Here is a 16,357-nt window from a genome sequence, read left to right as displayed (position 1 = left end):
TTTCTGAGTCAGTTGATGATGCTGATCGCTATGCTAGCACTTTAGCCACATTAGCATAGCTAGCATAGTTAGCATAATTAGCATTTTTGGTAATGTGTTTTTCTGAGTCAGTTGATGATGCTGATCGCTATGCTAGCACTTTTAGCCACATTAGCATAGCTAGCATAGTTAGCATAATTAGCATTTTAGGTAATGTGTTTTTCTGAGTCAGTTGATGATGCTGATCGCTATGCTAGTACTTTTAGCCACATTAGCATAGCTAGCATAGTTAGCATAATTACCGAATACAATTTTGACTAGCCTTTATTTTCATGGGCGGTGAGGACGGTGGTGCGTAGAGTTGGGCGTGGAAGGCGGGTTGCGTCTGCGGGCCATACAACGCCGCTTGCGGCTTTAATTATTATTATTGTTTCTAACGGCGTCTTTGAGCTCAAATTTGACCCCCGCCACATACCCGAAAACTCACCAAAATTGGCACACATCTGGGATAAATTGAAAATGAATTTTCGGCAAAGACAACATCACCCCCCCCACGATGATGACATCACGGCGAGCGTTCCCGTAAAAAAAATGAATGGGCCGAAAATCGCTTATGGGGCCAAAAAAAAATATTTCGAAATACAGTTACGAAACCAAAACACGTGTGTTGGAGATATCCCAAAGAAGTTATGAAATCATTATGGGATGGCCACACGACCTACGGCTTGGCGGCCATTTTGTGGCAAACACAGAGAAATGGCGATTTTTGTGTTTTTTGACAATATGGGAAAACGATACTTTTGTTTGAGCGATTTTCACGAAATTGCACACACATGCCACTAGCACGATTCTACAACTGCCAAAGAAGTTTTGTTGACCTTTGACCTTGGCAAGGGGTGGCCATCTTGAATTTTCATAAAAAAGCACCTTTAGTAACGGATACAAACGAAAACTCGTCCTAGGGATTTTTTTCGATCTTTTTCAAACTTCTCGGGCATCAATGGCAATCAATTGTGGACAAAATGTTGGAATTAGAAGTTGTAGAATTTGAAACCCGTCCGCGTGGCGAATTCGCAACCGTCGCCGTTTTAGCTAGCTCGCACATATTTTATCGGAATAGCCTGAAACTGAAATATGCGATTCCCTGGCCCACACTGAACAAAACGATATCACATACGACAAAATCGATAAAGGAATGTGGCCGTGGTAAACAAAAAACGATCGCAAAAAAAAGTGCTGACTCGGCAAAAAAAAAAAAATCGGATTTTATTTTTAAGAATCGGCTAACGAAACCCAGATAACTTTGTCGGGTATATCCAAATAAAGTTTTGAAATCATTACGTGATGGCGACACGACCTACGGTTTGGCGGCCATTTTGTGCCAAAATCTGCCATTTAGAGTTTTTCGCGATTTTACACAATATGGAAAAATGAACTTTTTTTCGAGCGATTTTCACGAAATTTGACGCGCATGTCCCTAGCGTTAGTCTACCATCACTTCTGGAGTTTCGTCGACTTTTGACCTCGGGAAAAGGCGGCCATCTTGAATTTTCTATAAAAAACACCTTTACCACCGGATTCAAACGTAAACTTGTCGTTGGAATTTTCATCGATTGTCTCGAAACCTTTTGGGCATCAATGGCAAGCTACTGTGGAAAAAATGTTGGAATTAGAAGTTGTAGATTTTGAACGGCATGCGCGTGGCAAGCCAGCAAAGTGGCGCAGTGTTATAACTCCCATGCATTTCAATACAATACAATGAAAATTGAATGCATGCATTAATGCCTGAAACTGAATACATTGAAAAACACTGGATATGGACATATAATGAATGTGGGCGTGGTTCACATAAACCCCTGTTGCTAAGGACAACAAAAAAATTACTTTTACCGATTTGTCCGAAACTGACGTCAATCTGTTGGTCCTCCCGGGGGGACCAAAACATAAAATGGTTACTATGGAGATAAAATCAACAGAAAAGCCGCCATTTTGGAAAAAGTTAGTTTTTTATCAACTTATGACATATAGCTCTCACCAATGGAGGAATGTGTTTTTCTGAGTCAGTTGATGATGCTGATCGCTATGCTAGCACTTTTAGCTATGTTAGCATAACTAGCATAGTTAGCATAATTAGCATTTTAGGTAATGTGTTTTTCTGAGTCAGTTGATGATGCTGATCGCTATGCTAGCACTTTTAGCCACATTAGCGTAGCTAGCATAGTTAGCATAATTAGCATTTTAGGTAATGTGTTTTTCTGAGTCAGCTGATGATGCTGATCGCTATGCTAGCACTTTTAGCCACATTAGCATAGCTAGCATAATTAGCATAATTAGCATTTTAGGTAATGTGTTTTTCTGAGTTAGTTGATGATGATGATCGCTATGCTAGCACTTTTAGCCACATTAGCATAGTTAGCATTTTTAGCATAATTAGCAAATCCAGCCTTGACTAGCTTTTAATTTGCCGGCTTTGTGGGCGGCGAGGGCAGCGGTGGTGCGTAGAGTTGGGCGTGGGAGGTGGGTTGCGTCTGCGGGCCATACAACGCCGCTTGCGGCTTTAATTTCTTATTATGTTTTTTCTTTTTTGCTTTCTTTCATTTTTAAAAAAAGATTAATAACACATTACAAAAAACATTAGAAAACAGACAGATTTGCCTTAAAATGAACGTATACCAAAGAAAAAAATGTAAAATCATTTGATGTATTCAACGATTGTGAAAAACCATTTACATCATAATTAGCAGGCACTGTGGCTTAGTTGGTTAAAGCGCCTGTCTAGTAAACAGGAGATCCTGGATCCAAATCCCAGCAGTGCCTCTTAAGAATAGTATCACATATACACCAGTATGTTGGTCCATATCAAAGTCTGATAAAAACATCATGCTGGTAGTGAAAAATTCCAATAATGGAATATCATTGATTATTTCTAATTATTTTTTTATTTATTTTTTGCTTACTTTAATTTTTTCAAAAAGATTAATAAGACATTCCCAAAAACATTAGAAAACACGCAGATTTACCTTAAAATGAACCTATACCAAAGAAAAAAACTTAAAATCATTTCATGTATTCAACGATTGTGAAAAACCATTTACATCATAATTAGCAGGCGCTGTGGCTTAGTTGGTTAAAGCGCCTGTCTAGTAAACAGGAGATCCTGGGTCCAAATCCAAACAGTGCCTCTTAAGAAAAGTATCACATATGCGCCAGTATGTTGGTCCATATCAAAGTCTGATAAAAACATCATCCTGGTAGAGAAAAATTCCAATAATGGAAAATCATTGATTCTTTTATTTTTATTTTTTGCTTACTTTAATTTTTTCAAAAATATTAATAAGACATTCCAAAAAACATTAGAAAACAGACAGATTTACCTTAAAATGAACCTATACCAAAGAAAAAAAATTTAAAATCATTTGATGTATTCAACGATTGTGAAAAACCATTTACATCATAATTAGCAGGCGCTGAGGCTTAGATGGTTAAAGCGCCTGTCTAGTAAACAGGAGATCCTGGGTCCAAATCCCAGCAGTGCCTCTTAAGAAAAGTATCACATATGCGCCAGTATGTTGGTCCATATCAAAGTCTGATAAAAACATCATCCTGGTAGAGAAAAATTCCAATAATGGAAAATAATTGATTCTTTTATTTTTATTTTTTGCTTATTTTAATTTTTTCAAAAATATTAATAAGACATTCCAAAAAACATTAGAAAACAGGCAGATTTACCTTAAAATGAACCTATACCAAAGAAAAAAAATTTAAAATCATTTGATGTATTCAACGATTGTGAAAAACCATTTACATCATAATTAGCAGGCGCTGTGGCTTAGATGGTTAAAGCGCCTGTCTAGTAAACAGGAGATCCTGGGTCCAAATCCCAGCAGTGCCTCTTAAAAAAAGTATCACATAAATACCAGCACATCACTCAATATTGAAGTCTGATAAGAACATTATCCTGGTATAGAAAATTCCAATATTGGAAAATCAATGATTATTTCTTATTTTCTTATTTTTTATTTTTTTTTGCTTACTTTAATTTTTTCAAAAAAAGATTAATAAGACATTCCAAAAAACATTAGAAAACACGCAGATTTACCTTAAAATGAACCTATAGCAAAGAAAAAAAATTTAAAATCATTTGATGTATTCAACGATTGTGAAAAACCATTTACATCATAATTAGCAGGCGCTGTGGCTTAGATGGTTAAAGCGCCTGTCTAGTAAACAGGAGATCCTGGGTCCAAATCCCAGCAGTGCCTCTTAAAAAAAGTATCACATAAATACCAGCACATCAGTCAATATTGAAGTCTGATAAGAACATTATCCTGGTAAAGAAAATTCCAATATTGGAAAATCAATGATTATTTCTTATTTTTTATTTTTTTTGCTTACTTTAATTTTTTCAAAAAAAGAATAATAAGACATTCCAAAAAACATTAGAAAACACGCAGATTTACCTTAAAATGAACCTATACCAAAGAAAAAAACTTAAAATCATTTCATGTATTCAACGATTGTGAAAAACCATTTACAACATAATGAGCAGGCTCTGTGGCTTAGTTGGTTAAAGCGCCTGTCTAGTAAACAGGAGATCCTGGATCCAAATCCCAGCAGTGCCTCTTAAGAAAAGTATCACATATGTACCAGCATATCAGACAATATTGAAGTCTGATAAGAACATTATTCTGGTAGAGGAAATTCCAATAATGGAAAATCATTGGTTCTTTTATTTTTATTTTTTGCTTACTTTAATTTTTTCAAAAATATTAATAAGACATTCCAAAAAACATTAGAAAACAGGCAGATTTGCCTTAAAATGAACGTATACCAAAGATAAAAAATTTAAAATCATTTGATGTATTCAACGATTGTGAAAAACCATTTACATCATAATTAGCAGGCGCTGTGGCTTAGTTGGTTAAAGCTTCTGTCTAGTAAACAGGAGATCCTGGGTCCAAATCCCAGCAGTGCCTCTTAAGAAAAGTATCACATATATACCAGCACATCAGTCAATATTGAAGTCTGATAAGAACATTATCCTGGTAGAGAAAATTCCAATAATGGAAAATCATTCATTATTTCTTTTTTTTTTTTTTTTTTTGCTTACTTTATTTTTGTCTAAAAGATTAATAAGACATTCCAAAAAAATATTAGAAAACAGCCAGATTTACCTTAAAATGAACGTATACCAAAGAAAAAAACTTAAAATCATTTGATGTATTCAACGATTGTGAAAAACCATTTACATCATAATTAACAGGCGCTGTGGCTTAGTTGGTTAAAGCGCCTGTCTAGTAAACAGGAGATCCTGGGTCCAAATCCCAGCAGAGCCTCTTAAAAAAAAGTATCACATATGCACCAGTATGTTGGTCCATATCAAAGTCTGATAAAAACATCATCCTGGTAGAGAAAATTCCAATAATGGAAAATCATTGATTATTTCTAATTATTTTTTTTATTTAATTTTTGCTTACTTTAATTTTTTCAAAAAGATTAATTAGACATTCCAAAAAACATTAGAAAACAGGCAGAAATACCTTAAAATGAACCCATACCAAAGAAAAAAACTTAAAATCATTTGTATTCAACGATTGTGAAAAACCCTTTACACCATAATTAGCAGGCTTTGTAGCTTAGTTGGTTAAAGCGCCTGTCTAGTAAACAGGAGATCCTGGGTCCAAATCCCAGCAGTGCCTCTTAAGAAAAGTATCACATATGCACCAGTATGTTGGTCCATATCAAAGTCTGATAAAAACATCATGCTGGTAGTGAAAAATTCCAATAATGGAAAATCATTGATTATTTCTAATTATTTTTTTTATTTATTTTTTGCTTTCTTTCATTTTTAAAAAAAGATTAATAAGACATTACAAAAAACATTAGAAAACAGACAGATTTGCCTTAAAATGAACGTATACCAAAGAAAAAAATGTAAAATCATTTGATGTATTCAACGATTGTGAAAAACCATTTACATCATAATTAGCAGGCGCTGTGGCTTAGTTGGTTAAAGCGCCTGTCTAGTAAACAGGAGATCCTAGGTCCAAGTCCCAGCAGTGCCTTTTAAGAAAAGTATCACATATGCACCAGTATGTTGGTCCATATCAAAGTCTGATAAAAACATCATCCTGGTAGAGAAAAATTCCAATAATGGAAAATCATTGATTCTTTTATTTTTATTTTTTGCTTACTTTAATTTTTTCAAAAATATTAATAAGACATTCCAAAAAACATTAGAAAACAGGCAAATTTACCTTAAAATGAACCTATACCAAAGAAAAAAACTTAAAATCATTTCATGTATTCAACGATTGTGAAAAACCATTTACATCATAATGATCAGGCTCTGTGGCTTAGTTGGTTAAAGCGCCTGTCTAGTAAACAGGAGATCCTGGGTCCAAATCCCAGCAGTGCCTCTTAAGAAAAGTATCACATATGTACCAGCATATCGGACAATATTGAAGTCTGATAAGAACATTATTCTGGTAGAGGAAATTCCAATAATGGAAAATCCTTGATTATTTCTTATTATGTTTTTTCTTTTTTGCTTTCTTTCATTTTTAAAAAAAGATTAATAAGACATTCCAAAAAACATTAGAAAACAGGCAGATTTACCTTAAAATGAACGTATACCAAAGAAAAAAAACTTAAAATCATTTGATCTGTTTAATGATTGTGAAAGACCATTTACATCATAATTAGCAGGTGCTGTGGCTTAGATGGTTAAAGCTCCTGTCTAGTAAACAGGAGATCCTTGGTCCAAATCCCAGCAGTGCCTCTCACGAAAAGTATCACATATGCACCAGTATGTTGGTCCATATCAAAGTCTGATAAAAACATCATCCTGGTAGAGAAAATTCAAATAATGGAAAATTCTTTCATTTTTTTTTCTTTTTTTTTGCTTACTTTAATTTCTTCAAAAAGATTAATGAGACATTCCAAAAAACATTAGAAAACACGCAGATTTACCTTAAAATGAACCTATACCAAAGAAAAAACTTAAAATCATTTCATGTATTCAACGATTGTGAAAAACCATTTACATCATAATGAGCAGGCTCTGTGGCTTAGTTGGTTAAAGCGCCTGTATAGTAAACAGGAGATCCTGGGTCCAAATCCCAGCAGTGCCTCTTAAAAAAAGTATCACATATATACCAGCGTATCAGTCAATATTAAAGTATAGTGAGAACATCATCCTGGTAGAGAAAATTCCAATAATGGAAAATCATTGATTATTTCTTATTATTTTTTTTTTCTTCTTTGCTTACTTTAATTTTTTCAAAAAGATTAATAAGACATTCCAAAAAACATTAGAAAACAGGCAAATTTGCATTAAAATGAACGTATACCAAAGAAAAAAAATTAAAATCATTTGATGTATTCAGCGATTGTGAAAAACCAATTACATCATAATTATCAGGCGCTGTGGCTTGGCTGGTTAAAACGCCTGTCTCGTAAAAAGGAGATCTTCGATCCAAATCCCAGCAGTGCCTCTTAAAAAAAGTATCACATGCATACCAGCATATCGGTCAAAATTGAAGTCTGATAAGAACATTATTCTGGTAGAGAAAATTCCAATAATGGAAAATCATTGACTATTTCTTATTGTTTTCTTTTTCTTTTTTGTTAACTTTAATTTTTTCAAAAAGATTAATAAGACATTCCAAAAAACATTAAAAAACAGGCACATTAACCTTAAAATGAACATATACCAAAGAAAAAAATTTAAAATCATTTGATGTATTCAACGATTGTGAAAAACAATTTAATTTATTGTTGTCAGGCGCTGTGGCTTAGTTGGTTAAAGCGCCTGTCTAGTAAACATGAGATCCTTGGTCCAAATCCCAGCAGTGCCTCTTAAGGAAAGTATAACATATGTATCAGCATGTTGGTCCATATCAAAGACTGATAAAAACATTATCCTGGTAGAGAACATTCCAATACTGGAAAATCATTGATTATTTTTTTTCTTTTTTGCTTACTTTAATTTTTCAAAAATATTTGACATTCCGAAAAACATTAGAGAAAATAAGGGTAGATTTGTTTTAAAATGAACGTATACTAAAGAAAAAAATGTAATATCATTTGATGTATTCAACGATTGTGAAAAACAATTTAATTTTATTGTTGTCAGGCACTGTGGCTTAGTTGGTTAAAGCGCCTGTCTAGTAAACAGGAGATCCTGGATCCAAATCCCAGCAGTGCCTCTTAAGAATAGTATCACATATGCACCAGTATGTTGGTCCATATCAAAGTCTGATAAAAACATTCTCCTGGTAGAGAAAATTCCAATAATGGAAAATCATTCATTATTTCTTTCTTTTTTTTTTTTTTTTGTTTACTTTATTTTTTTCTAAAAGATTAATAAGACATTCCAAAAAACATTAGAAAACAGGCAGATTTACCTTAAAATGAACCTATACCAAAGAAAAAAAATGTAAAATCATTTGATGTATTCAACGATTGTGAAAAACCATTTACATCATAATTAGCAGGCGCTGTGGCTTAGATGGTTAAAGCGCCTGTCTAGTAAACAGGAGATCCTGGGTCCAAATCCCAGCAGTGCCTCTTAAAAATAGTATCACATAAATACCAGCACATCAGTCAATATTGAAGTCTGATAAGAACATTATCCTGGTATAGAAATTCCAATATTGGAAAATCAATGATTATTTCTTATTTTTTATTTTTTTTGCTTACTTTAATTTTTAAAAAAAGATTTATAAGACATTACAAAAAACATTAGAAAACAGACAGATTTGCCTTAAAATGAACGTATACCAAAGAAAAAAATGTAAAATCATTTGATGTATTCAACGATTGTGAAAAACCATTTACATCATAATTAGCAGGCGCTGTGGCTTAGTTGGTTAAAGCGCCTGTCTAGTAAACAGGAGATCCTGGGTCCAAATCCCAGCAGTGCCTCTTAAAAAAAGTATCACATAAATACCAGCACATCAGTCAATATTGAAGTCTGATAAGAACATTATCCTGGTATAGAAAATTCCAATATTGGAACATCAATGATTATTTCTTATTTTTTATTTTTTTGCTTACTTTAATTTTTTCAAAAAAAGATTAATAAGACATTCCAAAAAACATTAGAAAACACGCAGATTTACCTTAAAATGAACGTATACCAAAGAAAAAAACTTAAAATCATTTCATGTATTCAACGATTGTGAAAAACCACTTACATCATAATGAGCAGGCTCTGTGGCTTAGTTGGTTAAAGCGCCTGTCTAGTAAACAGGAGATCCTGGGTCCAAATCCCAGCAGTGCCTCTTAAGAAAAGTATCACATATGTACCAGCATATCAGACAATATTGAAGTCTGATAAGAACATTATTCTGGTAGAGGAAATTCCAATAATGGAAAATCCTTGATTTTTTCTTATTATGTTTTTTCTTTTTTACTTACTTTATTTGTTTCTAAAAGATTAATAAGACATTCCAAAAAACATTAGAAAACAGACAAATTTGCCTTAAAATGAACGTATACCAATGTAAAAAAATGTAAAATCATTTGATGTATTCAATGATTGTGAAAAACCATTTACATCATAATTAGCAGGCACTGTGGCTTAGTTGGTTAAAGCGCCTGTCTCGTAAACAGGAGATCGTCGGTCCAAATCCGAGCAGTGCCTCTTACGAAAAGTATCACATATACACCAGTATGTTGGTCCATATCAAAGTCTGATAAAAACATCATCCTGGTAGAGAAAAATTCCAATAATGGAAAATCATTGATTATTTTATTTTTATTTTTTGCTTACTTTAATTTTTTCAAAAATATTAATAAGACATTCCAAAAAACATTAGAAAACAGGCAGATTTGCCTTAAAATGAACGCATACCAAAGATAAAAAATTTAAAATCATTTGATGTATTCAACGATTGTGAAAAACCATTTACACCATAAATAGCAGGCGCTGTGGCTTAGTTGGTTAAAGCGCCTGTCTCGTAAACAGGAGATCCTCGGTCCAAATCCCAGCAGTGCCTCTTACGAAAAGTATCACATATACACCAGTATGTTGGTCCATATCAAAGTCTGATAAAAACATCATCCTGGTAGAGAAAATTCAAATAATGGAAAATTATTTCTTTTTTTTTTCTTCTTTTTTTTTTGCGTACTTTAATTTTTTCAAAAAGATTAATAAGACATTCCAAAAAACAATAAAAAACAGGCAAATTTGCCTTAAAATGAACGTATACCACAGAATTTTTTAAAATCATTTGATGTATTCAACGATTGTGAAAAACCATTTAATTTATTGTTGTCAGGCGCTGTGGCTTAGTTGGTTAAAGCGCCTGTCTAGTAAACAGGAGATCCTTGGTCCAAATCCCAGCAGTGCCTCTTAAGGAAAGTATCACATATGTATCAGCATGTTGGTCCATATCAAAGACTGATAAGAACATCATCCTTGTAGAGAACATTCCAATACTTGAAAATCATTGATTATTTCTTATTATTTTTTTCTTTTTTGCTTACTTTGATTTTTCAAAAATATTTATAACATTCCAAAAAACATTAGAAAAGGGCAGATTTGCCTTAAAATGAACGTATACCAAAGAAAAAAATGTAAAATAATTTGATGTATTCAATGATTGTAAAAAACCATTTACATCATGATTATCAAGCGCTGTGGCTTAGTTGGTGAAAGCGCCTGTCTCGTAAACAAGAGATCCTGGGTCCAAATCCCAGCAGTGCCTCTTAAAAAAAGTATCACATATATACCAGCGTATCAGTCAATATTAAAGTATAGTGAGAACATCATCCTGGTAGAGAAAATTCCAATAATGGAAAATCATTGATTATTTCTTATTTTTTATTTTTTTGCTTACTTTAATTTTTTCAAAAAAAGATTAATAAGACATTCCAAAAAACATTAGAAAACACGCAGATTTACCTTAAAATGAACGTATACCAAAGAAAAAAACTTAAAATCATTTCATGTATTCAACGATTGTGAAAAACCACTTACATCATAATGAGCAGGCTCTGTGGCTTAGTTGGTTAAAGCGCCTGTCTAGTAAACAGGAGATCCTGGGTCCAAATCCCAGCAGTGCCTCTTAAGAAAAGTATCACATATGTACCAGCATATCAGACAATATTGAAGTCTGATAAGAACATTATTCTGGTAGAGGAAATTCCAATAATGGAAAATCCTTGATTTTTTCTTATTATGTTTTTTCTTTTTTACTTACTTTATTTGTTTCTAAAAGATTAATAAGACATTCCAAAAAACATTAGAAAACAGACAAATTTGCCTTAAAATGAACGTATACCAATGTAAAAAAATGTAAAATCATTTGATGTATTCAATGATTGTGAAAAACCATTTACATCATAATTAGCAGGCACTGTGGCTTAGTTGGTTAAAGCGCCTGTCTCGTAAACAGGAGATCGTCGGTCCAAATCCGAGCAGTGCCTCTTACGAAAAGTATCACATATACACCAGTATGTTGGTCCATATCAAAGTCTGATAAAAACATCATCCTGGTAGAGAAAAATTCCAATAATGGAAAATCATTGATTATTTTATTTTTATTTTTTGCTTACTTTAATTTTTTCAAAAATATTAATAAGACATTCCAAAAAACATTAGAAAACAGGCAGATTTGCCTTAAAATGAACGCATACCAAAGATAAAAAATTTAAAATCATTTGATGTATTCAACGATTGTGAAAAACCATTTACACCATAAATAGCAGGCGCTGTGGCTTAGTTGGTTAAAGCGCCTGTCTCGTAAACAGGAGATCCTCGGTCCAAATCCCAGCAGTGCCTCTTACGAAAAGTATCACATATACACCAGTATGTTGGTCCATATCAAAGTCTGATAAAAACATCATCCTGGTAGAGAAAATTCAAATAATGGAAAATTATTTCTTTTTTTTTTCTTCTTTTTTTTTTGCGTACTTTAATTTTTTCAAAAAGATTAATAAGACATTCCAAAAAACAATAAAAAACAGGCAAATTTGCCTTAAAATGAACGTATACCACAGAATTTTTTAAAATCATTTGATGTATTCAACGATTGTGAAAAACCATTTAATTTATTGTTGTCAGGCGCTGTGGCTTAGTTGGTTAAAGCGCCTGTCTAGTAAACAGGAGATCCTTGGTCCAAATCCCAGCAGTGCCTCTTAAGGAAAGTATCACATATGTATCAGCATGTTGGTCCATATCAAAGACTGATAAGAACATCATCCTGGTAGAGAACATTCCAATACTTGAAAATCATTGATTATTTCTTATTATTTTTTTCTTTTTTGCTTACTTTGATTTTTCAAAAATATTTATAACATTCCAAAAAACATTAGAAAAGGGCAGATTTGCCTTAAAATGAACGTATACCAAAGAAAAAAATGTAAAATAATTTGATGTATTCAATGATTGTAAAAAACCATTTACATCATGATTATCAAGCGCTGTGGCTTAGTTGGTGAAAGCGCCTGTCTCGTAAACAAGAGATCCTGGGTCCAAATCCCAGCAGTGCCTCTTAAAAAAAGTATCACATATATACCAGCGTATCAGTCATTATTAAAGTATAGTGAGAACATCATCCTGGTAGAGAAAATTCCAATAATGGAAAATCATTGATTATTTCTTATTATTTTTTTTTTCTTCTTTGCTTACTTTAATTTTTTCAAAAAGATTAATAAGACATTCCAAAAAACATTAGAAAACAGGCAAATTTGCATTAAAATGAACGTATACCAAAGAAAAAAATTTAAAATCATTTGATGTATTCAGCGATTGTGAAAAACCAATTACATCATAATTATCAGGCGCTGTGGCTTGGCTGGTTAAAACGCCTGTCTCGTAAAAAGGAGATCTTCGATCCAAATCCCAGCAGTGCCTCTTAAAAAAAGTATCACATGCATACCAGCATATCGGTCAAAATTGAAGTCTGATAAGAACATTATTCTGGTAGAGAAAATTCCAATAATGGAAAATCATTGACTATTTCTTATTGTTTTCTTTTTCTTTTTTGTTAACTTTAATTTTTTCAAAAAGATTAATAAGACATTCCAAAAAACATTAGAAAACAGGCACATTAACCTTAAAATGAACATATACCAAAGAAAAAAATTTAAAATCATTTGATGTATTCAACGATTGTGAAAAACAATTTAATTTAATGTTGTCAGGCGCTGTGGCTTAGTTGGTTAAAGCGCCTGTCTAGAAACATGAGATCTTTGGTCCAAATCCCAGCAGTGCCTCTTAAGGAAAGTATAACATATGTATCAGCATGTTGGTCCATATCAAAGACTGATAAAAACATTATCCTGGTAGAGAACATTCCAATACTGGAAAATCACTGATTATTTTTTTTCTTTTTTGCTTACTTTAATTTTTCAAAAATATTTGACATTCCGAAAAACATTAGAGAAAAAAAGGGTAGATTTGTTTTAAGATGAACGTATACTAAAGAAAAAAATGTAAAATCATTTGATGTATTCAACGATTGTGAAAAACAATTTAATTTTATTGTTGTCAGGCGCTGTGGCTTAGTTGGTTAAAGCGCCTGTCTAGTAAACAGGAGATCCTGGGTCCAAATCCCAGCAGTGCCTCTTAAGAAAAGTATCACATATGCCCCAGTATGTTGGTCCATATTGAAGTCTGATAAGAAGATTATCCTTGTAGAGAAAATTCCAATAATGGAAAATCAATGACTTATTCTTGTTTTTTTTCTTTTTTGCTTACTTTAATTTTTTCAAAAAGATTAACAAGACATTCCAAAAAACATTAGAAAACAGGCAGATTTGTCTTAAAATGAACGTATACCAAAGAAATTTTTTTAAAATCATTTGATGTATTCAACGATTGTGAAAAACCATTTACATCATAATAATGAGGCGCTGTGGCTTAGTTGGTTAAAGCACCTGTCTAGTAAACAGGAGATCCTTGGTCCAAATCCCACCAGTGCCTCTTAAGGAAAGTATCACATATGGATCAGCATGTTGGTCCATATCAAAGACTGATAAGAACATCATCCTGGTAGAAAACATTCCTTCTTTCTCTTTCGGCTTTTCCCATCAGGGGTCGCCACAGCGAATCATCCTTTTCCACCTCACTCTATCATGGACATCTTCTACCCTAACGTTAGCCAACTTCATGTCCTCTGTTAAGACATCCATGTATCTCCTCTTTGGCCGTCCTCTTGCCCTCCTGCCAGGCAGCTCCATCTCCAACATCCTTCTACCAATATAAACATTAACATTCCAATACTGGAAAATCATTGATTTTTTTTTTCTTTTTTGCTTACTTTAATTTTTCAAAAATATTTATGACATTCCAAAAAACATTAGAAAAAAAGGGCAGATTTGTCTTAAAATGAACGTATACAAAATAAATAATTTTAAAATCATTTGATGTATTCAACGATTGTGAAAATCCAATTACATCATAATTATCAGGCGCTGTAGCTTAGTTGGTTTAAGCGCCTGTCTAGTAAACAGGAGATCCTGCGTCCAAATCCCAGCAGTGCCTTTTAAAAAAAGTATCACATAAATACCAGCATATCAGTCAATATTGAAGTCTCATAAGAACATTATCCTGGTAGAGAAAATTCCAATAATGGAAAATCATTGATTATTTCTTATTTATTTATTTTTTTTGCTTACTTTAATTTTTTCAAAAAGATTAATAAGACATTCCAAAAAACATTAGAAAACAGGCAGATTTACCTTAAAATGAACGTATACCAAAGAAAAAAAATTAAAATCATTTGATGTATTCAACGATTGTGAAAAACCATTTAATTTATTGTTGTCAGGCGCTGTGGCTTAGTTGGTTAAAGCGCCTGTCTAGTAAACAGGAGATCCTTGGTCCAAATCCCAGCAGTGCCTCTTAAGGAAAGTATAACATATGTATCAGCATGTTGGTCCATATCAAAGACTGATAAGAACATTATCCTGGTAGAGAACATTCCAATACTGGAAAATCATTGATTATTTTTTTTCTTTTTTGCTTACTTTAATTTTTCAAAAATATTTGACATTCCGAAAAACATTAGAGAAAAAAAAGGTAGATTTGTTTTAAAATGAACGTATACTAAAGAAAAAAATGTAAAATCATTTGATGTATTCAACGATTGTGAAAAACCATTTGCATCATAATTATCAGGTGCTGTGGCTTACTTGGTTAAAGCACCTGTCTAGTAAACAGGAGATCCTGCGTCCAAATCCCAGCAGTGCCTCTTGAGAAAAGTATCACATATGCACCAGTATATTAGTCAATATTGAAGTCTCATAAGAACATTATTCTGGTAGAGAAAATTCCAATATTGGAAAATCATTGACTATTTCTTATTATTTTTTTTCTTTTTTGCTTACTTTAAATTTTTTCAAAAAGATTAATGACATTCCAAAAAACATTAGAACACAGGCAAATTTACCTTAAAATGAACGTATACCAAAGAAAAAAATGTAAAATCATTTTATGTATTCAACGATTGTGAAAAACCATTTTATTAAGTGTTTTCAGGCGCTGTGGCTTAGTTGGTTAAAGCGCCTGCCTCGTAAATACGAGATCCTCGGTCCAAATCCCAGCATTGCCTCTTAAAAAAAGTATCACATATGTACCAGCATATCAGTCAATATTGAAGTCTGATAAGAACATTATTCTGTTAGAGGAAATTCCAATAATGGAAAATCATTGATTATTTCTTATTTTTTTTCTTTTTTGCTTACTTTAATTTTTTCAAAAATATTAATAAGACATTCCAAAAAACATTAGAAAACAGGCAGATTTACCTTAAAATGAACGTATACCAAAGAAAAAATGAAAAATCATTTGATGTATTCAACAATTGTGAAAAACCAATAACCACAAAAATTATCAGGCGCTGTGGCTTAGTTGGTTAAAGCGCCTGTCTAGTAAACAGGAGATCCAGGGTCCAAATCCCAACAGTGCCTCTTAGGAAATGTATCACATATGCGCCAGCATGTTGGTCCATATTGAAGTCTGAAAACAAAGTTATCCTGGTAGGGAAAATACGAGTGCCTTGTTAAAGAGCTTCTCCTTGAAATACATTTTCAGGCTTAAGCAGAAATATTCCATATTGACAGACTTTACCAATTGCTGTTTTTAATGGTGATATTGTAAATACTATTACTAATTATTTTCAAATACATCTAGAACAAACTAAAGAACGTTAGAAAACAGGCAAAGTTCCCTTAAAATCAGTATGTAACGAAAAAAAATCATTGAAACCATTCAATGTATTTAGAGTTTATGAAAAACCATTTAGTTAATTGTTATCAGGCGCTGTGGCTTAGTTGGCTAAAGCACCTTTCTAGTACACTGGGATCCTGGGTCCAAATCCCAGCAGTACCTCTAAAGAAAAATGTTGCATATGGACCGGTCTAA

The 16,357-nt window shown here is 32.7% G+C and overlaps 8 non-coding genes across 8 annotated transcripts; all 8 read left to right on the top strand.

Moving 5' to 3' along the window:
• Window positions 1-8,833: 8,833 nt before the first annotated feature.
• On the top strand, window positions 8,834-8,907 carry trnat-agu. Its single transcript has one exon. It is a non-coding gene; the product is annotated as a tRNA-Thr (tRNA).
• A 647-nt stretch (window positions 8,908-9,554) lies between these two features.
• trnat-cgu lies at window positions 9,555-9,628 on the top strand. The gene has a single exon. It is a non-coding gene; the product is annotated as a tRNA-Thr (tRNA).
• Window positions 9,629-9,909: 281 nt separating this feature from the next.
• trnat-cgu lies at window positions 9,910-9,983 on the top strand. The gene has a single exon. It is a non-coding gene; the product is annotated as a tRNA-Thr (tRNA).
• Window positions 9,984-10,620: 637 nt separating this feature from the next.
• On the top strand, window positions 10,621-10,694 carry trnat-cgu. Its single transcript has one exon. It is a non-coding gene; the product is annotated as a tRNA-Thr (tRNA).
• Window positions 10,695-11,341: 647 nt separating this feature from the next.
• On the top strand, window positions 11,342-11,415 carry trnat-cgu. The gene has a single exon. It is a non-coding gene; the product is annotated as a tRNA-Thr (tRNA).
• A 281-nt stretch (window positions 11,416-11,696) lies between these two features.
• Window positions 11,697-11,770, top strand: trnat-cgu. The gene has a single exon. It is a non-coding gene; the product is annotated as a tRNA-Thr (tRNA).
• Window positions 11,771-12,407: 637 nt separating this feature from the next.
• On the top strand, window positions 12,408-12,481 carry trnat-cgu. Its single transcript has one exon. It is a non-coding gene; the product is annotated as a tRNA-Thr (tRNA).
• Window positions 12,482-13,483: 1,002 nt separating this feature from the next.
• trnat-agu lies at window positions 13,484-13,557 on the top strand. Its single transcript has one exon. It is a non-coding gene; the product is annotated as a tRNA-Thr (tRNA).
• The last annotated feature ends 2,800 nt before the right edge of the window (window positions 13,558-16,357 follow it).

Source organism: Oryzias latipes, chromosome 15, assembly GCF_002234675.1.
Source record: "Oryzias latipes chromosome 15, ASM223467v1".
NCBI lineage: Eukaryota > Metazoa > Chordata > Actinopteri > Beloniformes > Adrianichthyidae > Oryzias > Oryzias latipes.
The sequence above is the reverse complement of the archived record's forward strand: the minus strand, read 5'-3'. Positions and strand labels throughout refer to the sequence as shown.